This window comes from Sminthopsis crassicaudata, chromosome 1, assembly GCF_048593235.1.
Source record: "Sminthopsis crassicaudata isolate SCR6 chromosome 1, ASM4859323v1, whole genome shotgun sequence".
NCBI classification, from domain to species: domain Eukaryota; kingdom Metazoa; phylum Chordata; class Mammalia; order Dasyuromorphia; family Dasyuridae; genus Sminthopsis; species Sminthopsis crassicaudata.
The window spans coordinates 541,314,547-541,340,559 of NC_133617.1; the positions used below are offsets into that span (position 1 = coordinate 541,314,547).

The 26,013-nt window shown below is 35.0% G+C and overlaps 1 long non-coding RNA gene across 1 annotated transcript in view; it reads right to left on the reverse strand.

The window, feature by feature from the left end:
• Positions 1-19,866, reverse strand: part of LOC141555269 (uncharacterized) — a 47,422-nt gene extending 27,556 nt beyond the window's left edge. The window contains exon 1 of the long non-coding RNA XR_012486135.1: positions 19,796-19,866. This is a non-coding gene — a long non-coding RNA (uncharacterized LOC141555269). The remainder of the gene's footprint in view (positions 1-19,795) is intronic.
• Positions 19,867-26,013: the final 6,147 nt, after the last annotated feature.

Below are 26,013 nucleotides of genomic sequence, written 5' to 3' on the forward strand. Positions count from 1 at the left end.
ACACATTTATGACAACACCTAATAGAAGGAAGTATTTTTAAGATAATGTCTAGACTTGAGTTTTCAGCTCTTAAAATTCTCCCTATATGCATATAGATCATATTACCTCTTGGGAAAGCTTTTTCTAATCTGAGTGTTAGAACTGTTTCAACAAATCTACTGTAATAATGAAAAGTCATCTTATTACTCTTTCCTCTCAGTAAAATTACCATTCTTTGATAAGGTTGCAAACAACTGGGAAGTAATTGATCTGTAATTAGTGGGGCAACTCCAAAAGTCTACTGGGCTGGGATTTCATTACTTATCTTCCGAGAACTGAGATTCCTGCTCTCCAATGCTAAATTATTTAGCTTTCCTTTCAAATACAAATGGTCTCATGCCTCCTCCATTATTTTAAGAACTTTCTGAAGACAAGGGTAACATTTAAATTTCTGATTATCTGTCACCAGTGGAATTCTGATAGGGGCCAAGGATAGAGAGAACTCATTTTTCACATGACTTGCCATGTACTTAGCAACACTAAAGCTTGCCTCTGCTCATGAATGAAAAGGAACAGGGGGCCCTTTGATCTGAACCAAACTTGCACAATTTATCTTTTAAATGGACTAAAGCTTTTGATAAATGTCAATTTGACAATTAAACTCTTCAAGGGCCACAATCTATCACCATCACCAGTTCTATTTTTAAGATTCACTCAGCTATAGCATTTTTCACAAGTCTGCTGCATGTGGAAATCAGAGGCGGAAATGATTGCCTTAAGCCCTACCCTAGTACTGCTACCATGCTGCATTTTTTATTTTTGCTTATAAAAACCAAAATGGTTATGATCTCTTCCTCTAGTATGGGCAGTGAGTCTGAGCTCACAACCTTCTTTCTACCTAAAAGGATATCAAGATCAAGATCCATTCTCTTTTACTCTCTTTCTGAAGAGAAAAAAAAAAAAAAAAAAAAAAAAAAGAATATTTTCTTGTAATAAGCCCCAATCTCTTTTGACAATAAATTGCTACACTAATTTATATGTCTTTTAAGCAGATTTATCTCTTTATTTTTAGCTTTTCCACATACCAAGTGAGTAGTTTATTCACTATCAAAGGCATTAAAAAAAAGAAGTCAAAGTGAAAGACCTGACTTCTGATTCTAGTTCCATCTGTGTCTTGTACTAACCATTTGCTTCAAAAGGTCATTGGAGAGGTCAGGATGTCAGGGCTTTAGATGTTGGTTGGAGGGTATAGTAAATAAATAGCAGACCAGTAGCTTTCAGTTTGATTTCAGGTTAGAAAGGCCATTCTATGCTTTAGGCTATGGCACCTTCAAAGATCCTTCCTGAATAAACCTCAGCTCTAAAAATCTTTTTGAGAGCTCTGGATACATACTTCTTTTGGTGTTTATTAAGCAAAAACATGGTGTTTGTTGGGAGCCAGCGCTTTGGCCCAGGTGTTATTATAGACTGCATGGAAGAATTGAGCATTATCTACTTGGACTTACATTCAAAGGCATTTCCTCCTTTTTTGCCCTTATTCTATGAAAGCAGCAACATTGCTGGCAAAATAACAATTTTGGTGTGTTATTAAATATTCCACATGAAAGGTCATTTCACACTCTATGGTTACCAGAATATCTCTTAGAGATGAATAAAGAAGGGTGCTTCAGACATAGCACAGCCCTCTGTCACTTTCTTTAACACTAGTTTTTTTTGGTTTTGTTTTGTTTTTTAACAATTGCTATATCACAATGTAGAATACCTTCCAAGAGAAAAGTTGGCATGGATGTGTACCTATCTTTTTAAAAAATCAACATCATAATTAGGTTTATGAAAAAGAGTAAAATTCCTACATCACATGACAAAGCTGCTGAAAATATAGAGACAAGATGTTCCAATGCTTGCCTGCTTTCTTTTCTCAACATAAAGGACAGAAAAAAGATGCCATAATCATTACTATCTTTCAGAGGAATAATGAAAGAACTGATTGGCCAACTGAAGAGCATCTTGCTATTTCCAGAACTGGTTAATTTTGCGGATGGATTATTGTGCAATATTGTCTGTCCTAGGACTATAAAGGCCTACTGTAGCTATAGTCCATAATAACAATTGGAGTGATTTTTGCACCCTATTAGATAGAAAAGAAATGTAGGTCAAAACTCAAACTTTCTCTAAAAAGCATTTAATAGATATGACTGTTCCAGAAAATGTACCAAGTTCCCAAGGTTATGTCATGCTAGTAAAAATATATTTACTCTGGCAATATTCCATTCTGACAAGGATCGTTTTTCTAGAGTTCCAAGAGTCCTCGGAGATCATCTAATATAGTCCCCATTTTTCAGATGAATAAAATGAAGTCTAAAGAGATTTTTCCCAAAGGCACAAAAACTAAGATTTGAACTCAGACCTGACAATTCCAAGTTCATTCCTCCTTATATTTCCCCACACTGCTTTCCATTTCAATTTGGCCCTAAATTTAATAAGGTTATCATAATGGGGATTGATTTAAAAATCATTTTGGCATTCTGGTACTTGAATCCATTATATAAAGCCAAGATAAAAAGTAACTTCATGCAGAAGTCTACTCCACAGTGTGACAAAAAGTTTCAATATAAGAAGTCCATGTCAGAGCACTATAGTAACAGTACTTTTTTTAATTAAGTTCAACAAATACTATTAAAAGAAAATCTCTGTCCAGGGAACTATAGATATACTTCACTTTTTTAGGATCTTTTATTTCATTGGTGTGAATCTACCTTTCAGATGACGCAGATCACATTTTTTTTAAAAAAAGTATTTGCAAAATTTAAATAACAACAACAACAAAAAAAAATCAACCATCTGGTGGCCAACTTTATGGTGCTAAAAGTTTTCTGAGCAAGGTTGGTTCTTAAGCAGCAAGCATATAGCCCTTCACTAGGTCCTTCCTTGAAGTCTTTCTAATTCCACAGCACCAGGCAGATCTTGTGCCCTCCTGACTGGTATAACGTTGAAGAATTTAGGCTCACTTTCACATTAAATGAGTAATCAGAACTAGAATTTAGAAAAAAATCCCTGCTGTGTACTTAACTATGAATACTTTCTTTTGTGAATGTATTTGTATTCTAGGGTCTCAAATGAGAAGAATGAAAGAGATTTTTAAAAAAAATTCTTCTCAAAAGAAGACTTTCAAATGACCACTAACCACATAAAAATGCTCCAGGTCACTAATAACAAGGGAAATGAAAATCAAAACCCAAAGATTTTACCTCAAACTCAGGAAACTGGCAAAGATGACAACAGAAATAATACAGGAGGGCCTGTTGGAAGGGCTGAAAGACAAGCACACTAATACATAGTTGGTGGAGTTATAAATTGATCCAACTATTCTTGGATAGTAATTTGGAATTATGCTAAAAAAAAAAAGAAAAAAATGGTCCCACTGCTTAGCATAAATCTCAAGGAGGTCAAAGAAAGAAATAAATGAAACATATACTCCCAAAATATACAAATGAATGTGTTAGCAAAGAACTAGAAACAAAGTAGATGTCCTTGAGTAGTGATAGAAAGATAAACAGAGAACTTTAAGATATAGTTAGGAATATTTTTCCATTAAGAAAAAGTTGAAGTGAGAGATAAATGGAACTGACTTATTCACAGTTATAGAGACAATAAATTTATAAGTGGCAAAAGTAGAATTTAAACCAAACTCCAGTACTCTTGTACTATTACAGAAATCAGAAAGTCTGGGCTTTCCAGACAGCAGGAAACCCCAGGAGAACCCTTTTTTTTCCTTTGTCTTCCCCATCTTTGCTCCTTTCACCAGCCCTGGCCTGCTGGAATACACATACTCATTTAATGATATGAGTCATTAACTCTTTTCCTTCCAGATTTATGGAATATTACCATGTCTTACCATCTGCCCTGCATCTACATCTTCCAGAGCCATCATGGGACCATCATCTGATTTAGATACACCTTAGGACAAAAGGTTTTGGCTTCTGCCAAACCAGAGTCTTCTAGACCTTTCCATTTGCTCTGTAATTGGCCTTTTAAAAAAATGTTTTGTCCCAAATTAGCATTTGATCTCCTTGTGAGCAGGATCTGTCTCACTTTTTCTAATTGCATTTTAATTCCCTGGCCTATAATAAATGCTTAATTTTTCTCATTCATTAATTCATATTCTAATATATCACCTTATTTGATAGATTAGCAATGAAGTGAAGGTATACTGTTATGCTCTTCTCGTCAATAGGATTGTCAGTGTTTTACCCCCTCCTTATAAGGGCAAGATTACTCCTTCCCATAGACATTCCCTGACTCTTTCCTCTTTGAAAGATGTTTTTCTCTAGAATAAGCCTAGGGAAAGGGAAAGGGAAATATTGAAGGTTCTGCCTCTAGTATAGCCTCCCTCCACTCTCAATCAGACTGTTTACATACTAATTCATTGCATAGAAGTGATCCAAATATTATTTCTTCCTTCAACCTTCTTGGGAAAGTGTAAAAGATGATAAATCAATAATTCTCTTTATTTCATCTCTGAGTCCCCAGTGTGAAAACCACCAAAATACCACAGCTAGAAATCTTTCTCTCTCTCTTCCAAGGTCCTCTCTTACTGCCCTTCCCAATGACTTTTAGTAATGGCAAAGACATATTAGTAATACAGTGACTGTCCTTTAAAGAAAAAGGAAACTAGAACAGAACTAAATTTTAGAAAATAGGCATGTTTCCTTGGGAGAGAGAAGAAGAGAAAGAAAGAAGAGAATTTTCAATCATTTTCATTGTGTTCCACTGTTCGTGACCCCATTTGGGTTTTGTTGGCAAAGATTGGAGACATTGGCCACTTCCTTCTCCAGCTCATTTTACAGTTAAGGAAACTAAGGCAAACAGGATTAAGAGACTTGCTTAGGGTCACAGCTAAAAAAAAATCTGAATTTGAACTCAGGAAGATAAGTCCTTCTGATTTCAAGCCTAGTAATCTTATCTTATAACTGCCTCAAATAGGAAATATCCCACCTTGAGTCTAGAGAAGTAATGATTCAGGAGCATCTTGTCCATTTAAATTTTCTTCCTGTAACATATGCAGTCCTATTTCTGGAGCCCAGGACTAAGGTTATCTAGAAAAGAAGGTAGAAAGCCACAGGTTGAGTCCAAGTAGGGTAAAGATAAAAATGATTGGAGTATCACTAGACGTAACAGTGGATAGACTGTCCAGTCTGAAATCAGAAAGACTCATCTTCCTGAATTCAAATCCAGGCTTATTTACTTACTAGACATTAGCTGTGTGACCCTGGGCAAGTCATTTAATCCTGTTTGTCTCAGTTTCTTCATCTCTTAAATGAACTAGAGAAGAAAATGGCAAACCACTCCGGTATCTTTGTTAATCCTGGTATACGTGTTAAAATATATGTTAAATCCAAAATGTATAAATATATTTATATAATTCTTTTGTTGCACAAGAAAAATTAGATCAAAAAGGAAAGAAAATAAATAATAAAACAAAATGCAAACGAACAACATCAAAAAGAGTGAGAATGTGACCCACATTTAGTTCCCAGAGTCCTCTCTCTGGGTATAGATGGCTCTTTTCATCACAAGATCATTAGAACTGGCATCAATCATCTCATTGTTGGAAAGAGTCATGTTCATCAAAATTGATTATTGTATAATATTGATGTTGCCATACATAATGATCTTCTGGTCTTGCTCATTTCATTTCACATCAGTTCATGTAAGTCTCTCCAGGCCTCTCTAAAATCCTGATTGTTTCTTATAGAATAATAATATTCCATAGCATTCATATACCATAACTTATTCAGCCATTCTCCAACTGATGGGCATCCACTCAGTTTCCAGTTTCTTGCCACTATGAAAAGGCTGCCACAAACACTTTTGCACATGTGGGTACCTTTCCCTTCTTTTAAGATCTCTTTGGAATACAAACCCAGTAGAAACACTGCTGGATCAAAGGGTATGCACAGTTTGATAACTTTTTTTGAGCATAGTTTAAAGTTTGCTCTCCAGAATGCCTGGATCCTTAAACAGTTCCACCAACAATGTATTAGTGTTAGAATATTGTTTTTATAACCTGTGAAGGATATATTATAGAAAGAGAAAAGGCAAAGAGAAAAATTAGGAGGCTTTTACAGTGGTGCTAATGAAAGGGAATTAGGGAATGAATGAGAACAGTAATTCTTTGAAGACCAAAAAATAGATATATAAATAGGATACTAAGACTTGACAAATCATTAGATATGAAGAGTTAGATAGAGAGAAGAGTAGAGTGGCAAATCCAAGAGATTGAAAGGATATCAGTGCCCTCAACATAAATTAAGAATTTAGGAAGAAAGATAGATTAAAGGGAGAGATCACATGTTATACCTGGGATGTCTGTGAGACATTTAATACAAAATGCTTAACTTATAGTCATGAATAGGCAAAGATATACATAGAGATCTTGAAGTCATGTTCAGGAATAGTAATTGAACCCCTGGAGGCTGATGAGGTCATTGAAAGAGAATATAAAGAAAAAAGAAAAGAGGGCTTAGGACAGAGCTTTGGGATAGCACTCAAATTTAGTGGGGGAAAAACATGGATAATAATCTCACAAAGGATACTGAGAAGAAGTCAAATGAATAAAATGATAACCAAAAGAAAACCAGACCATGAAACCCAGAGAAGAGAGATTATCCAAAAGGAGAAAGTGGTCAGTACTGTCAAACACAACAGATTAATAAGAGTAAGAACTGATAAATTCTCCTGAGCAAGTTTGACAATTAAGACATCAATGTATCTCTTTGGAGACAGCAGGTTCAGTTAAAGTAGAAAATCAGAAGCCAGATTGCAAATGGTTTTGAAATAAGTGAGTTTCTACTTTAACTGTGAAAGGAAGGAGAGAAAAGAAATTTAATGGATAGTAGGTCAAGAGATCTTTTATTTTTGGCTCATTTTACCAATATTTGGAATATTCTAAGGAAATCTGATAATATATCTCAAGGCTGTTTTTACAACTATAGAAAGAAGGTCTCCAGTTTTCATGCAAGTACTCAAGCTAACAATATCATATGGAGAACAGAACAAATGCATAAAGTACCCTATAAAGCAAATGTACCATACACAAAGGACTCATAGGAGTACATAGTAATAATAAAGACTTCCAGGAACATATAATAATTAAGACATTGTCCTTTGCTCCTGGGAACCCTGGAGTGGAGTTCCACTCCAGGAATCTATATTGGTCTCCAGCTTTTCAGTACTCCTTAACAAATTTGGTCTTCCTTGAGAATAGAAATAAATTTGGCATTGCTAAAGAAGCAGCTCCTTCTCATTAGGTCTTTCACTTTTCCATACTATGCTTGTGAATCTTTTTTTAATGAATTGATTTTATATTAACATCCAAATATCCTGGGTTATGCTTTTATTTCTGTCATGACTAGTTCTCTTTCTATTTCATATCTGAGCAGAACTTGATGCTTGCTCCAGAAACTCTTATAATCTTTTCTTTATGAGGTTTGGCACAGAGCAGAGAGTTGTGGGAACCCCTTCTGGTCGGTGCAGAGGTTCTTCATGAAGGAATTCATGAACCTGAAAAGTTAGATCGGCAAAAAAAAGTTTATTGTTAGAAATGATAAGTTAGCCTTTGCTAGGATGACTGACTTCCTCAGTGGCAAGGTAAAGTTCTTAGCAGAGAAATCCTGACAGAAAGGTAAAAGGGGGTGTAGTCCTGTTAGGAAAATAGGTGAGAGAGATAAAAAGGGGTTAATGCTGAAAAGAAAATGTCTTCTAAGCAGGCAGAGGGGCCTCATAGGAAGCTATCATGATTCCTACTTTGGCCCTCTGCAAGGTCCTGTTAGGGAAATGGAGGCTGACACTGAGAAAAGAATGCCTTCTCAGCAGGCAGAAGGTCCTCGCAGGCAGTTATGCCAAGGAGAAAGAGGGGTTCCTTGACAAGGCATTGTTCTGCTTTGGACCTCTGCAAAGAAGTGCCCCAAATTGCCCCTTTTAATAAGGAATTTGAAACTTATTTTATATTTGCTAGGGGCTGAGGACAGCAGTTTGAGTTGAAATCAGACCTAGATATTCCAATTGAATAGAAGTTTCAACTGAATAAGATTACTGCCCCCAAGCCTAAATTTCCAGTAGAAGGGGGACACCTTACTGGGAGTGGTGGGCCAATTTTCATCTCAATAGAGGTCTATAGAAATCTAGATTTCCAGCTCTGGCTAAATAGGAATGGTCCTGGACTCAACTAGTCCTACCAAGATAACAGAATGAAACCACTTTATCTTGATTCCCTGGGCTGGGTCTTTCTCAGGGGAGAGCTTCTCTGAGGTTCCAGGAGAATTTCTCAAGCATTCCCCACAAAGTCAGAGGACAGTTTCAGGGTTCCCCCATCATTCTGAAATCTAGGGTTCAGGTACTCCCACTACTTAGTCACATAGTCATTCTCTCTATGATTGCTTTCTCCTAGATTGAGAGATTTTGCCACTGATGCCTTTCTCATTTCTTAGGCAGAAATAATACTTTGTTACATTTATATATAATTTTTTCAGTTACTTCCCAAGTGATAGAAATCTCCTGTGTCAAGTTATTTACTACAATAATATTCTAAAACTTATGAAGATCCTCAAGCAAAGACTAGATGATTACCTGGTAAGAATCAAGAGAATTCATGTTCTGGTATAGATTGAATTAAAGAACCATTGAGGTACCTTCCCAAATCTGAAATTCTATGATTTTTGTATAAATGAAAAATCAAATAAGGAGTTTCAAACCATGGAAATGGGTTCTATTATGATGAATCATTCTTTACTCTTTCTAGCCCTACACTGATTATAGTACTGAAAAGGTTTTTAAATAATAGTTCAAATATTTACCCCCTAGGAACTCCAAGCTTTAAATCTTCCCTTTCCCCTCACAAGACAAAAAGTATATTCCATAAGAGACAGAGGAGTTCTAAAAATCCTCTTAAACACAAGCATTATGACTTCTGGCACCTGCAAATAAAGGATATGCCAAAATACTTTATTTAAATAAGGGATATGTGGGAAAGGGTGTAATGCCAGAGAAACTGAGCAAGACAGAGATTAGAGAACAATTCAATAATTTGTTAAATGAAAGAGATGTACTGGGACCAAATGGATCCATAGTTTGGTCCCAGGGCTGAATGAGATTATCATCTCAAAGAATCCACCCCTGAATGTCGGATACAACATTCTTTTATAGGGTAACAAGAACAATGGCATAATGGGGGAGGTACCTGGATGGGGATGACCTAATGGGGGAGGTACCTAGGATGAGGATGATATAATGGAGGCAGACATAATGGAGGGAGGTACTGGAGAGGCTCCTGATATTCTAATGATGTCTAAAATGGATAAAGACCTTTATCCCATCAAACCTAAAGAGGGAATGACTATAGCCTAAGGTCTAAGATATAAGACCTTTATCCTAACATTAAGAGGGAATGGTTATAACCTGAGGCAGAGTAACTGAATAGGACAATTAGGGAAACTGGGTCAGGACTTTAAAATAGGATTCTGGCACAACAAAGGCACCAGTATGCATGAAGGGCTCCATTAGGCTTGAAGAAAAGGGACTGGCATTCAGCTAAAACCAGTTCTATTCCTATTTCCCCTAGACATCTCTTGGGGCAACAGAAACTGATTAGAGAAAAGTGAATTTTCCAACTTAGAGGAATTACCATCAAAGAAGGAAGAGTGATAGGGGAATATAAGGAAAAAGGTTTGAAATTACCAAAGACCTAAAGAGGAAGAGAACCCAGAGACCTTTAGAACAAGTAGATAAACCAACAATCAATATATTAATAAGAAAAAGAATATTTTACAATCTCAATCAATTCTTCTTTATTGTAAAATTACAGAAGTGAAAAACAATGTGGAAGAAGCAAAAAGCAGTGATATTAAAAGAAAATATAATCTCTACACAAACAAAATGAATTGGTCTTGAAGACAGAATGCACAGAGAATAAAAGGATCATAGATGTCCCAGAACAAGTTAAAACAAAAACTTGAAATGCCATAATGCAAGAAATAAATCAAGAAAATGATTCCAAATTTCTAAAAACAGAAAACAAAGTACCATCCAAAAGAGTATACAGTCACTTTCAGAATGAATCCCATTGTTGCAAATTCCAAGACATACAGTAGTGAAATTTTAAAATTTTAATAACAAAATAACAAAAACTGCAGCTGACTAAAAGAAAAAAACCATATATAGACATATAGATATATAGATATAGATAGGTATACATATATATCTAGATATAGATACATAGGAAAGGAAATGCAAATAACATTATGACTGTTTTGTACCCACCAGAAACCGAAAGAGGTTTTAAAGAGAAAAATTGCTCAAGATAGAACCAAAGATTGTGACAAAGATTGTAAACCTTAACCTAATGATCAATGAAAAAAAAAAAAAAAAAGATGGGAATTCAATTTTTTTAAAGTAGTATTAGAAATGTTCCTACAAAGAAACCAAACCTAAGCAAGTTATTTGTTTTGCAAATATCCTTGGCAATACAAATGCAAGAAAGGTAAACAAATATAGCAACCCAGGAAGATACAGGTAATGAAATAAATTACACCAGAAAAACAAAACAAAAACAAAAACAAAAAAACCTCACTATGAGGTAACATGGAATTGAGAAAAGACTCACTTGTAAGATGAAGAGGAAAATACATTTTTAAGCTCTTAGGAGACTTTCTGTGTGTAAATACTGAGATCATGGAAACTACAGTACAAAATGTGGTTTTAAAAATAGAAACACTGTCCAGAGAAGTATAGTTCTAGTTTGTAGTCCTTTACCCTCCAGTCCTTTATCTATGACAGCCTGGTCAATGCTTTCATCCATGTATCCCAATTACACCTCAAAATTCAATATATACAAAACAGCACTTCTTAACTCTGTCCCAGACTGATTTCTCCTAACATCCTTAGTTCTGTTGAAAATGGAACCACTTCTTGGCTTTGCCATCATTTTTACATCCCTTTCCTTCGCCCAGTTGCCAGGCCTTAACAATTTTACTTCTGCATCTCTTGATTTCATTTCCTTCATTCTATTATATCCTAGTTCTGGTGTTCATCATCTATTGCCTAAATTATTATTACAATAGCTTCCTATTTACAAACAACAGTTCCTCTGATTCTAATCACTCTTTTCTGAAAAACATCTTCTAACATTAACATTAATAGCAACAAATTAACATTCCTAAAGTACTCATAAAATTTACCATATTACTCTCCTACTTAAAAATCTTCAAATATAATAACAGGACAAAATATAAACTCTTTTGACTAGCATTTAAAGCCTCCACAGAGTGGGCTCCCATCTACCTTCATATTAACCCCTCAGGGATCCTACATTCCAACTGGACTAGTCTATTAGTTATTCCTCGAACTAAACATGCCATCTTCAAATTCCTTGCTTTTGCACAAGTTGACCCCCATGCTTGAAATGATCTTCTTCCTCATCTCTACTTTATCAACTTCTTTCAAGAGTCAGCTTGTCTCTTCCTCATTGAAGAAGTCTCTTATTCCTTCTGAAATTATTTTGTATTTTCTTATCTGTGTGCATGTTTTTTTCATCCATGTCTTAGTATCCATAACATCTGTATTTTGTACACAGTAGGTGCTTAATATCATTTGTTTAATTGAATTGGTGAGAGAATTAGTTGAGTCTCCTCTCTCCCCTTATTCCTTCTAATGCAGTTCAACCATGGAAATGACAATGATTTGGAGTGTTCCTGATGAGATCCTGCTTATAATACTTTTTTATGTTGTGAATTACAATTTGGAGCATTTCACCAAATACAATGAACCTGGAAAGAAAGAAATATCAAAGGATGGCAGTTGTCCTGGAAATGCAACAATTCCAATGAATTTTACCAATAAATCTCAAGGAATATAATTAAGAGTAAATTTGAAGCAGCTATTCTGGTTTTCTTTTTGTTGCAAATTACATAAAACTTTAAAATGTATCTATGAGTCAGAAATTGAAGATTATCACTAAATTAATGTAGCAAGCCATAATTTATTGATATTGTATCATTTGTAGCAACAGAAAATGAGAATTTGAACCAGTATTGTTAAAACTGATAGTTTTCAGTAGTGAGGAAGGAATAATAAATACTAAACATGAATAGGAAAAATTCAGAAAAGGAACATATGACTGGATTTTATTTCTTTTTAGTATACATCAAGATTATTAGAGTATTCAAATTTGTTTCCAAAATACAAATCTAAAGACATTGTTATATCCATACATGAACTTTATATATGTGAAAACCTCAGATGTACTTGGTCTTCTCCATTACATTCAACAATTCACAAATACTCGAATAATTTTGGAAAGTGAAAGAAGGAGAACATACTGTCTATTTTCCAAGTGTTTCTACTTTATTCCTTTATGGAACTTATATTCAATGAATACTGAGGTCATTGGCATGATTATGCCTTCTACTGGTGCAGATGGCAAATTATCTACATTTACATTCATCCCTTTCCTTTAAAATTTCCATAGAGAAGTGCTGTTGAAAAAAAAAAATAATGGGCATGTATGGCAGGGAACAGCTTGAGATCACCGAAAGTATTTGGCAGGCCTTCAAATATATTCCTTTTTCTATAGAGATAGGGACTTGACCGGTGATCTCATTGGTATAGCAGTCTCAGGTGAGTAAATAATATCTACTTATGAAGATTGGTGCCTTCTCTGCAACTTATAGCCTAAAGTATTGAGAAGATAAGATCCTTGCTCAAGGTCACACAACCAGGATGTAAGAGACGGGACTTGAACTAGAAGCCTGGATCTGGATCTGTAGCCTGCCCATTACACTATATTGTTGGATCATGTATGTTCACAAAAATTAGTGAAATCTTTTTTCTTACCTTTAGATGTGATTTCTGCAAATCATGAGGACTTTTACAGTCAGGAACAATAAATAGAAAGTGAAAAGCTGTTTAATAATATATCTTAGAGTAGCTTTGTATTTCTAAACCATGATTTGAAGTGTATAAATGACTGGATTCTGGAAGGGTATTTAGTCAAAAGATTTAAAGTTAAAAAGAAGGAGCAAAGGAGAAAATTACATACACATACATATATACATATAATACCAAAGCCCAAAGTTTAAGCAACAAGGAAGGGAAAATAGAAATCTTAAAACAAAAAAGACAAATTTGAAACAAGAAACTTTGTGGAATGATTTTGAGTAGGTAATCTTTCTTGAAAAGAAACAAGATAGGGCAAAGTAGTCTTATTAAGAATATATTATGAGGGCAGCTAGATGACAGTGGGTAGAGTATCAGCCCTGCAGACAGGAGCACTGAGTTCAAATTCCAACCTCAGATATTTAACACTTGCTAGCTGTGTGACCTTGAGCAAGTCACTTAACACTAATTGCCTCACCCTATTTCCCCCCCCAATCAGGTAAGAATATATCACACACACACACACACACACAGGAAATACAAGAACAAAATGAAGAAACAATATGAAGAGATTTAGATGATTTATGGAGGTCTAAAGAGGAAGCAATTTTGCCATTATATTACTTAGATATATAATATAGATATACGTATGTAATTTTCCCCCTTTATATCTCTCCAATTTTCTAATATTTGACTCCATTGCACTAACTCTATGATCCAGATATGATTTGCTGTTCCCTCCATATAACATGCCATCACCCATCTCCTATTTTTTACTGACTAATCCCCATACCTGGAATTCTCTCCCTTTTTGCTACCTTCTGGCTTATCTAGCCAGACTCATATTAAAACCCACTTTTTTCAGGAGTCTGTTCCTGGCCTTTTTCTATCCATTCCATAATTACTGGTGCCGTTAGTCTAAGATTACCTGTCAATTATACTGCATCTGTCTTATTCATACATAGTTATTTACATATTGTTTTCTTCATTAGAATGTGAAGTCTTTTAGGAGAGGGAACCATATTTTTTCTTCGTTTATATCTCTAGCACTTAACATAGAGTGGAACAAAATGCACATATGTAATAAATCTTTGTTGCCTGACATGATCAGCAATTCTTAACCTGCACCTTTTGAAGGTCTGTGGATCTATTTCAGGGAAAATCTGCGAAATTGCATGAGGAAAAAAAATTGCATTTTTATTTCAATATAATTGCTTTATTTTATAAAACAGTGCTTTTAAAACATTATTATGAAGAGTCCATAGACTTCACTATACTGACAAAGGGGTTCTTGATACAAAAACACATTAAGAAACAAAGGGTGGGATAATAATATAGTTAGTTGGATATAAAATTGGAGAGTGATCAATCTAAAAAAAAAAGTCATTAATGTTGAATATTGAAAGGAGATTTTTAGTAGATTGCCCTCAGGAGGTGTGTATGGCCCTGTGTAGTTTAAATTTTTTTTTTTATCAGTGACTTATATGAAGACATAAATGTCATGCTCATTAGATTTCTAGATGAAACAGACTTGGGAGGTATAGCTAATACACTGGAAGACATTGTCAGGATCCAATAAGTCTTGACAGGTTAAAACATTAAGAGAGATCTAATAAAACAAAATTTAATATGGGATAAATCTAAAGTTTTATATTTAGATTAGAAATCAATTTAATAAGTAGAAGATCAATGAACTAAGATTAGAAGGAAGCAGTTATCTAAAAAGATTTTAGGGTTTTGCTGAAACCTCAATAAGAATGAACATTGGGATTATCAAAAAATCATTGGGATCTTGAGCTGTATTAAGAGTAAACTTTGAGAAGATAAGAAATGATAATCTCTCAATCCACTATGTTAGTTAGACCATACCAGAAATACTGTGTTCATGTCTGGAAATCACAGTTTAACAAGACCATTAATAAACTGCAAATAAGTCAAATTCAATTAGAAATGATCCCCACTGTCACATATTGAGTTTAAATATATATAAACTAACATAACCTTATGTTGTATTGTATTTTTATTATTTATTTTATTAAAATTTCTCAGTTATATTTTAATCTAGTTCTAGCTGGGTTTTATATTTTTGCTTCAAGGGTTTGGGCAATCCAAGGTTAGAGAAGACCATGGTTTGTAATATATCTATTATTTCTTATTCTGTGTTCATATATCTTTTACAATCTCCACTGAGTCTGGAGCAGGGTGAAGAGGGAAGAGAGTAGAACGTGAAGGATAGTCTACCTGATGGAGGCCATTATACCTCAGTGTGTATAGAAAAAGGCTTTCTATTTGGCTTCCCTTGACTTTGCTAACCTGTGATTTCTTTGGTATAGGGAACTCTGAGTTGAGGAAATTCTCCCTATCAGTGGCAGATAGCATTTTCGATGCTATTTGTCTTATAGTTTTAGAAAACTGATTAGAGCACTGACAGATAAGTATGCCATACTCATACCATGTATATTGTTAAGGTTGACTGATGTGGTCAGTTTTGCAGAACTGCCTTTATATTATTTCTTTTTTATTCTTTTTATAAAGGATACTAAGAAGATGCTTAATGGAAGAATGAAGGTTGGAAGGGATTATTTTTATGTCAAAAATCAATCAAAACTCCTTGGAAAAATGGTTCCACACCCTCAAACATTAATTGAGATATTAGAGTTGGGGAAGTGAGCATTTGCAAAGAACACATTGTAAGAATACATAAATAGACAAGGGCTGAGAGACTACTCTAAAGAGTGAGAAATAATTGTTTATCATTCAATATCGGAGGCATTTAGTAAATACTAATTGATCAATTAACTGATTGATTAATTCGCATACTACCCATTTCCAGACCTGTAATTTCTCTTGGTGCTTTGGTGCACATAGAAGATCAAACTCCAAAAAACCTGACAAACTGAGAAAATCTCTCAGAAAAAGAGCAATTTTGGGGCAGCATTTATTGTATATTGTTACAGGAAAACTATCTCCAAATTACCAAATTCAATTCATACAAAAGCAAGGAAAGGATGAGTTAAGTTCATCATAGATCACACTGATCCAATTATATTAGACAGGATTAAGCTATGCTGGTGGCTGATGCACTGGTTAATATGTAATTCTAGCCCTCAAGGTCAAAGCCTTTGGTCATGTTTGAGTAATTGTAGAATTAAAGGATTAAATGTAATTTTCTCTATGTGTATGTATCATATAGATGATAGTCCAGCAACATAAACAAAGAAGATGGCAATATACCAAGACTCTATATAAGTCCTGCTTCACTCCTGGACATGATGTAGTTTCAGGTACACTGTGAAGAAAACCCCCTACCCAAATTCTCCTCCATTATAGTTAAAACTTCTTTAAAAGAGGACCAAAAGTCTTTCATTATATGAAGAATATAAAGATTTAGAATATATTTTTAAGAGATTGAGGAGATGGGTCAGTTGAAGATTGTTAGAAATGAATAGCTACTACCTCTTTGATTTGCATCTTAGTGAGAATTATAATGTTGTCAATTAAAAGATTATTAGAAACTTTGGAAATAGCAATTCTGCTTAAATAGGTAGTCTGAAACCAGACCAAAAAGAATTAAGAAGAAAATAAGAGGAAAGGAAGTAAAAAAAGGCTGATGGTCTTTTCAAGTTTAATCACAAAAGGACTAGGAGGAGAGGTATAGGATGATAACTAGTAGAGATGAACAAATCAAATGAAGAGGGTTTTTTTTGTTTGTTGTTTTAGTGTCTTTGCAGTCAGAAGCAACAAAAAAAAAAAAAAAAAAAAAAAAACCCAAGATATTATTAGAAATTAGGGACAGAGCAGAAATGATAGAGGTGTCAATATGCCAGACAAGGCAGGCTGGAATGGGATCACTGAGTGTAGAGGGTTTGCCTTGACAAGAGAAAGGCCATCTCTTTCTGTAAGATTTCTGAAGGAAGCAGAGCTAGAAAATATTTTGTTTATTGTAGAAAATATTTTGTCTATCCCAGGTTCTCCATATAATTCTAAATGTTCCTTCATGGATTTCTGGGTTGAATGAGTGAGTGACTTTTTTTTAATCTCTATCCAGAGTGATGCATTTCTAAGCCCCACCACAGTATTGACAGGGATTTACAATTCATCTATATTGTAGTACACCACCTTCTTACAGCAAACCCTCTATCTCTCTCTCTCTCTCTTTTTTTTTTTTTTTTTTTTTTTTTTTTTTGCTCTCACTGTAAACTCTGAAATGGTTAATTTGCAACAAGCTTCTCAGATAAAGGTCTGATAAGCAAGAAAATTAATTCAAATGTGGAAGAACAAGAACCATTACCCAATAGACAAATGATCAAAAGATCATAGAAGCCTGTTCATACAGGCAGTTTTTCTTTAAAAAAAAAATACCTACATCATTAAAAATATTTTTAAGAATACTTCATATTACTAATATGAGAAACACAAATTAAAACCATTCTGAGGTTTCACTTCTCAACCATCAAATTGAAGAAAATGGCAAAAAGGGGAAATGATCATTGTTAGTGGAAATAAGAGAGCAGCTGGAAAGTGGATAAGCCATTCTTGAAAGCAATGTGGAAATATGCCTATCTCCTTTGACCCACTAGTACATACACACTACCAAATAAATTAAAGAGAAAAAGGATGCATATTTACAAAAAAAAAAAAAATTCATTAATGCATTTTTGTTGTAAAAAGAGTTAGAAAATTACAACTTGCTTTACTTTACTAGGCTAAAGAAACTTAGAATATACTCATTCCAAGAATTAGTAAGTGTTTTTTTGAAACAGAAAAAATAATCAATACATTATTATCAGAAATTAGTAGTCTCTGCAGAGATGCCAGAGATTGAGAGAGCATATTTCTGGCTTGGAAGACACATCAATCCAGCAATTTTGAATAAAGGCTATCACAGCTGAAGCCTTCCTGCTCTCCTCTCTCCTGAATTTTGAAGGTTCTCAATAGCCAAGAAATCTAATTTTGAAACAATCTCCTCCCCAAAAGTAAGTATCAAAAACCATCATGCCATAGGAAAATGTGTTCCACTTCTTTTTAAAGATCAATTCATAAAGACAGTCTTAATGTTTTTATACTACAGAAACTAAAATGAAGTAAAGCTGAAGTCAGTTGTTTACAAAAAAAAAAAAAAAAAAAAAATGGATCACAGGGGGAAAGACAGCTAATTTATGGAAGTTTCCAGTTAACAAAGAAAGATGGAAGCCAAATTCAGTGATCATTATTTCAATTTTCTCTAATTACTAGTGTTCATATGAGCCCAGGAAATGGAATTTTTCAATTCCAGCTGCCTCTAATATTTCCAAAGTAGAGAAAAGTGACCTCAGGCAGAATAATTTGGACATTTCTCCTTGTATCCTGCAAAATAGAACTATTTTCTTCGAGTTTGGAGAGTCAGTAAATAAATTTTAATAAATATCTTATTTTTTAAAATATTGCACAATAACATATTTTACACAACATTAGGGTGAATCAAATTGAATATGGTGTGGTATTCATATTTGGTATATGTATTATGGAATTATGTGGTAGATAGGAAATATGGAATATAACTCATGCACCCCATCTGAGACTTCCCATTTACCACACAAAAGAATATGGAAGATACCTCTTTCTACTAAGGAAAAAATTAATTTTCAAATTTCTTCCCCGAAGAGTAACAGTTTAGCTTCAAAGAATGTACTGGATGAGAATGTGACTAAATTATTATATTTCCATGAAGACTTCATGATTCTGGACTAATCTTTTAACATCCACAGTCAAATTTTATACATTTAAGTAGCATTCCCTTCCATTGCCTACCATTTTTCTTATAAAGAATTTCATGCCCTTTTAAAACATTAAATTCAAATTCACAACCATTCCTATGAAATATAGTATCATACCATTTGAGAAGTTATTGTTCTCATTTACCAACCAAGCAAACTCAAGTATGATGTAATCACAGAACAAGTCAGTGGAAGACTTGCTGCTTAGGAAATCTATTCTCAGTCTTTTGCTCAGAAACACAGATCACTCTTTTTTTTTTTTTTTTTTTAATTCCTTTTTTGCTTACAGGCAGAGATAATTTAAAAAAACAAACAAACACATTACCAACTCTCTTGAAATATCACTTTAGAAACAAGGCAGGAGTAAAGGTGAACCTTTCTGTGATCTCAGTGGGAGAGAGCCTGGTAATAATTCCATCAACTAAAAGCCTAATTGGCATCACCTTTTGACACACATCAGTGCCTGTTAAACCTTGCCCCAAACATACATTTCTTCTTTTATTTATAAATGTGTGTGCTTGTATTGCTTGAGTTTTTCAGTGTGTCACAATACCATCAAATATATTTTCCTCAAATAAGAACTTGTACGTGAGGATCTAGTTAAGAAACAAAAATGCTTTTTGCATCATTACTGTCTACATGAGGACTGTGTAATATTAATGGGAAGGGATTGTTCCAGTAATCATGGGTCCTTTATTGAGAATCCTCTCTACTTTTAATTCCTAACAGCTCAAAGCTAAGAACGAGTATTTGAGTAGAACCAAAAGGGTTTGGGACAGCATCAGACTTCAAACCTCAGAAAGAATTTAGTTCAATTCTTATATCGGATATAGTCCCTGCCTTCATGTAGATTACAATCTAGAAGATGATAAGATTCATATATATGTTGCTCAGGATCCCCTCAATATGGTTCCTTGAAAACTACATCCAAGCTGAAGATTCTTTTAGGGTTAGCATCTATTTTTTTAAAAATTACAACTCATGCATCCCATCTGAGGCTTCCCTTTTACCACACCAAAGAAGAGGATGCATTAACTCAGAGGTAAGGTATTTAATTAAACAGAACTGCAACATCAATAATAAGAAACGTTTGCCTCCCTCCTGCCCTGACATTCACTATCATACTCACAGTTTTGTGAATCAGACTTACTGCTGCAGATAGTCAGAACTGAAGAGAGCCATGCAGGTCATTTGTCTTTCTTATCTCCTTTTCTTTTCCTTCAATGGATATTTCCTTACCCTACTAGATAATTGGTTGGTGGTAAGTAGATCTTCTGCATTCCTAAAGCCATCCCTACGTCACTGCCCTCCCTACACACACACACATACACACACACAAATTATATTATAAAATAATATGAGACAAGTACATAGGAGAAGCACAAAGAATTATATGATTGAATAGAGCTCATTACAAATTGGTGGGAACAGATATTTCTTAGAGGAGGCATCATTTGAGTTGAACTTAAAAAAAAAAATCAGCACTGTTTCAACAAGAGAAAAAGAAATAAGGGAGGAAAATGTATCCTGGGAACAGAAAACAGCATGAACAAAGAGCATGAGGAATGGCAAATTTTAAAGTGTGCTCAGGAGACAGAGAATTGTCTAATTTGACTAAAGTGTAAAATAGAAGTTAAGGAGTAAGTAATACAAGATAAGACTTGAAAAAGAAATGCCAGATTGTGAAGATCTGAATGTCAGTCAAAGGAGATTGAGTTTTACTTGAAAGGCAAAAGGAAGTAATTGAAGGATTTTGAGAAAAGGAGCAAAAAGACCACATTTAAGCAAAAGGAAGATAATCATAGCAACAATAAGAAAGGCAAGTAATATAGAATGGTGGCAGTTGGGGGTGATAAAGAAGGGTTGAGGTAAGAAGACCTGTTAAGAAATTATTGCAATAGCTAAAATAATACCATAGCTTTAAGTAGGTGAATGGTGCTACCCCAGGGAAAATAAATAACCCCATGACTGGGCCAGAGAGTAAGCTCCTTGAATTCAAGGACTTCAGTTTTTCTTTATAAATGTAGGATTTAGCATAATGTCTGCCACAGAGCAGATATTTAAAAATGCTTACTGGTTGAACAATCAATTCTATAATCCACTCCTGATTTAACATTTTGAAACTGCTCTTCCTAGATGAGTTTCCTAGGATACAGCTTTAGTTTTAGTAGTTCATCAAGGAGAAGATGTTCTGTGTCCCCCTCATCATTTACTAGCTCGATATTTTAAAAAATAGCAATAATAATAGCATAAACTTTTAAGTTTGCAAAGTTTATTACAGTCACTATCTCATTTGAAAGTCATAGCAGTTCTCTAAAAGTGGTACTGCAGTTATTATTCATGCGTTTAACACGTGAGGAAACTCAAAGGTATAGTTACACAGCTAATAAGCATAATAAATAAATAAAAACATGTGAGGAAAGGTTTGATCTAAGGTCTTTTATTCAATACTATAGAACCTCTGAAAGACACAGAAGAAAGAATGATAAAAAAAAAAAATGGACACAAGAGAGAGCTTGAATCAACTTTAGCTGTCAGGTACAAGTGGGATGTGAACTGAAAACTTTAGGACTCTAAATCAAATCATCTAGCACTTTCCCCAATGTGAGAATTGCATTGCAATAGAATCTTGGGGTTAGAATGAAATGAAAGATTATCTACATTGCTAGGATGGAATATGGAGAAATCATCACAAAAGTGCCAGTTTGCTATTCTATCTGTAAAAATATCATTGTACTATCATTTATATCTCAATTAAAAGAAAGTCAATAAAATAAATAACATGAGAGCTTCTCGCATTCAAGACTTCAGAATTTTCTCAGCAGATAGAAGAGACAGTATGTATGCATATGGTTGTTCAGTTGTTTTCATTTGGTCCAATTCTTCATGATTCCATTTGGGGTTTTCTAAGCAAAAATATATCATTTTATCGGTGAGTAAACTATGACAAATAGGGTGAAGTGGCTTACCTATGGTCACACAACCAGTTGGTGTATGATGCTAGATTTGAACTCAGGTATTCTTAACTTCAGAACTAGATATCGGTATCCATTGTGCTACCTAGTTGTCCATTGTATTTATGTAAGTATATACCAAATAAATATATGCAAAATAAATATAAGTTGATAATAGCAATATCACATAGGAAAAGGCTTTTGAACTAACCTTTGAATAAAACTAGGCTTTCTAAGAGTTGGTGGAGAGGAAGGCATGTCATATGGGAAGAAGGAGTTTGGATGGACCAAAAAGTAGGGGAAGAACACTTAACACTGGAAAAGTAAGTTCCAGCCAAGTTGTTCACAGCTTTAATTGCAGGATGGGAAAGTTTGTATTTTATCTTGGAGGTAATAGAGAACTATTTGAAAAATGAAAGGCACCAGACCTTTGAGATCCCTTTCAACTTTCCATCTATGATCCTATGATCATACCATACTTTTCTCACTACTCATCCTTCTTGATATGTCTGCCCTTTTTTTCCCACTGTCAATCTCTCTTTTTCTGTATATTCATCTCTCTGGGTTTTTGTGAGACTTCTTTCTCCTAGGTCTCCCTCTTATATGTCTGACCACTCCTCAGGTTCCTTTGCTGGATCATCATTCAGATCAGAAAACCTACCTATGGGAGTCCTCCAAGATACTGACATAGGCTCTATTCTCTTTTCTCTAACATTATTTGGCTAAGTCATTAGCTCCCCTGGGTTCAAGTATTTTTGCCTATGTAGCTAGTACCCAGATTTATACAACCAGTCCTAATTGTTCTTTTGAGCGCAAATGTTTTAATTGAATGTCTAATAGTCATCTCAAACTCTACATGTTCAAAACAAAATTTATTATCTTTACGTTCAAACTCTTCCCTCTTCCCAACTTTCCTCTTACTATCAAGGATCAAGGTAACTTTCAAATTACTCAGGTAAACCTTTATACCTTCCTTGATTCTCAGTTACTTCATATATCCAATTTGTCACATCTTATTATTTCTATCTTCATAACATCACAAATTTAATTCAGACACTCATGACTACTATTTTTGCTTATATTTTTATAATAACTTTTGAATTGGTCTCTGTGATTCTAATGTCTCTCCATTCCAACCCATATTCCACTCAGTTCCCAGAAATTTTCCTAAAAGGCAAGTCTGACCATGTCACTCCTTCTATTCATTAAAGACCAATATCTCTGTACTACTTCCAGGATCAAGTATAAAATCCTTTGTTCAGCATTTTTAGCACTTCAAAGCCTGACCCCTTTCTACCTTTTCAAGTTTTCTTACCCTTTGCTTTCCCAGTCAACACCCACCCACACCCACACCCACGCCCACACGCCATGATCCTGCCAAACTGGCCCATTTGCTAATTTTCACGCTGACAATTCATCTTCCCATTCAGTGCAGTTGTACTAAATATCCCCCCCTACTCCCCCACCCCGACCCCATGCCTAGAATGCCTTCCTCAATTATGATTCCTAAGTACCCTAACTTCCTTCAAAACTAACTTCAAATTTTAACTTAGGTGGTTCCCTCTCCCAAGTCCCTAGCCACCTGAGATTGCCTATCAATGTCATATCTTGTATATACACAGGTCACAGGGGCCTAACCAGGAAGCCTCAGTATTGGAAAAATGAGCTCAGGGGAACTTGCTTTGGGAAATGACTGGTAACATGGCATGGAGAGAACCTGTTCTGCATTTCAGAGCAAATATTATAGGACTATTTATGGTTCATTGTGGTGAAGAAATGTACTTTTGATTGACTGCTTGAGCTGGAATTGGGTGTGAATGCACAGGTATCTATCAACCAAAGTATGTTTTTTTGTCTGTCTTTCCTGTTTGGTAGCATTTGACAGAGGAGGCCTCCAGCTAGGGAATAAGAATTAGTGCCAATACCTTATTCTGTCTACCTAGGTGGACTTATATTCACATGGGCCTTCTGTTCATTTCTCTCCCTGTTGCATCTATTCTTTCTGGCCTTATGTGGATTACTAAAGATAGAATAAACTAGATGGTAATATTGTAAGCTTTGAAATTCTCAAAGAACAAGCCACTTGGGTCATAATGATGGAAATCTGGTATCTGAGCCTGATGAGAAGTCAGGCCCCAAGAAACTTTCTTTACTCAACAGACTTCTGGATTGAAGGTAAATAGAAGAAATCCATTCATAGACTACTCAACATCAGTGGAGGATCAATGCTATGTAGTAACTGCTTTAAATTTGAGCCCATTCTTTCCAAGGACCAAGTTGATAGAGAAGGGAATGTGCTTGAGTATTGGGGAAAAGGGGATATATTGATTTGTTTGCTCTTGCTCTAGCTTCCTAAAAAATATCCATTTGCAAAGTGTGCAAGTTTGATTATAGGATTAAGCTCCCTTCTTTCCAAACAGGTAGCCCTAAACTAAGCCAGACTGACATAACTAGTCTCCTCAATCTAGGTTACCTATAGATTTAGTGAACAGATAGATTGAGAAGACAATAAATTAGTAGCAGATAATTTAATCTCCGCAGCTGAGTTCCATGGGCTGGGGAAAGCTAACTGAGGATTTATTGAGGCAAACAGCTTAATCAATTAAGGGGTACAGATAGGGACCTCCCTTTTGTTCCTTTCTAAGAGATTGAGATAAAATATTATTAATACCATTATTTATAGTGATAAATTCCTTTAACAACTGACTCCCATCTGGGATCTTCAAGGAAAAGGGAGCTAAAGAAAATGGGCTTAATCTGCTTGGTGTGTACTATTGGGCCAGTCTCCCACCCATCTGCATTACTATACACATCTTAAATCCAGCATGTCTCAGAGACTATTGGATTTCACCTTCTTGATTGAGTCCTACTAGAATGACTTTGAAGTTAAGGTATGGATCTCAACATTGGCTCTCTTAGGCCACATACTCTTGGGAGCCATTGATCCAATAATTCATTAAGTTTCTCTTTGGACATCTCATATAACTTGTCCAGTTTCTTGCTGATACAGACTCATCAATCTTCTACTCCAAGGTAACAAATTGTTACTTCATCCTCTACTCTCCCAAAGTAACAAAATTGTTTGGAATCAAGATCTAGCTGTGGGATCCTGGGTGAGTCTATTAACCTCTATTTATTTTGGTTTCCTCAATTGTCAAGTGAAGATGATAATTACACTTACCTCCCAGAGATATTGTGAAGATCAAAAGAGGTATTTGTAAAGTGCTTAGCATATTTAGGGTAACTTCTTAATGCTTGTTCCCTTTCCATCTCTGTTTTCCGTGCATCCTATCTTTGATACACACCCTGGATGATTTATATGTCTCCTCAGTGTCCCAAGGAAATTATTTAAGGCTCTAAGTTGTAGAGAGAGTGCCAATCTGCATTGCTAACAGAATTTCTTCTTTGAGAGTTCCCTATACTGATAAAATCACTTCACACAGTGACTGGGAAAAGGAACACAGGAACCATTCAGCAAATGCTCATTCAAGTTCTCTCTTTAGCACTTTAAACACAGACCTCACATGGGACGTCTCTGGTCTAATCTCCTCATTCCCCAATATGTCTCAGTCACGTATCAGGAAACAGAAGTCAAAATGGATTTAGGGAAACAAACAAACCAAAAAACCCTTTAGCAGGTAGCTATAGTGAGTGGTGGAAAGGGTTTGTTTTTCCTTCTAATCTTGTTGTTCAAGGAGACAGATGATAATTAAAGTGTCAGATCCCTTCATGCTTCCCTGATCAAGATAACTACTTTAACATTGGCATTAGAAAGAAACAGGAGGAAAGTGTCTGAAGTCAGGAAAGATAAGGTGATAGTTCTGAGAAACAGGGCAGAACTGAATGAGCCAACATTAGAAATAGCTCAAGCCAAAAATGACTTGGGCAGAATCATTAGGCCTGATACTGACAGCTTCACCCATGCAGTTCTAAGGAAGTCATAAGCATACTTGAGCCTTGCCCTCCTAAATTGGGTGTTCATCCCTACTGATTGATCTAGAGCCAATTTCTAGCAGATCAATAAAACTACTTGCTAATTCCAGCCAATTCTTCCAATTCAGTTAATCCAAGATTCTTGTAGCAGCAGTAGCCATAGTCAAAGAAGGCAGCTGTTTCCTTTGTCCCCTCCTCACCACCCACCCCTCCAACCTACACATCATCCTACATATCTCCCCTCATACTCTTCATACAATTTAACCAAATAGGTCTCTATTAATTTTTTCAAAAAAGATGATAGAGTCTTGAGGAGTGAACAAAATGGAAAAGGGAAACTAGGTGTTAAATGTAAAAATGCATTAGGGCTTTTCCTAACAATGCTAACTTTAAAAAAATTCTGAGTGCTAGATATGGAAACAGGAGACTAGGATTCAAAGTCTTACTGTAGCACTTAATT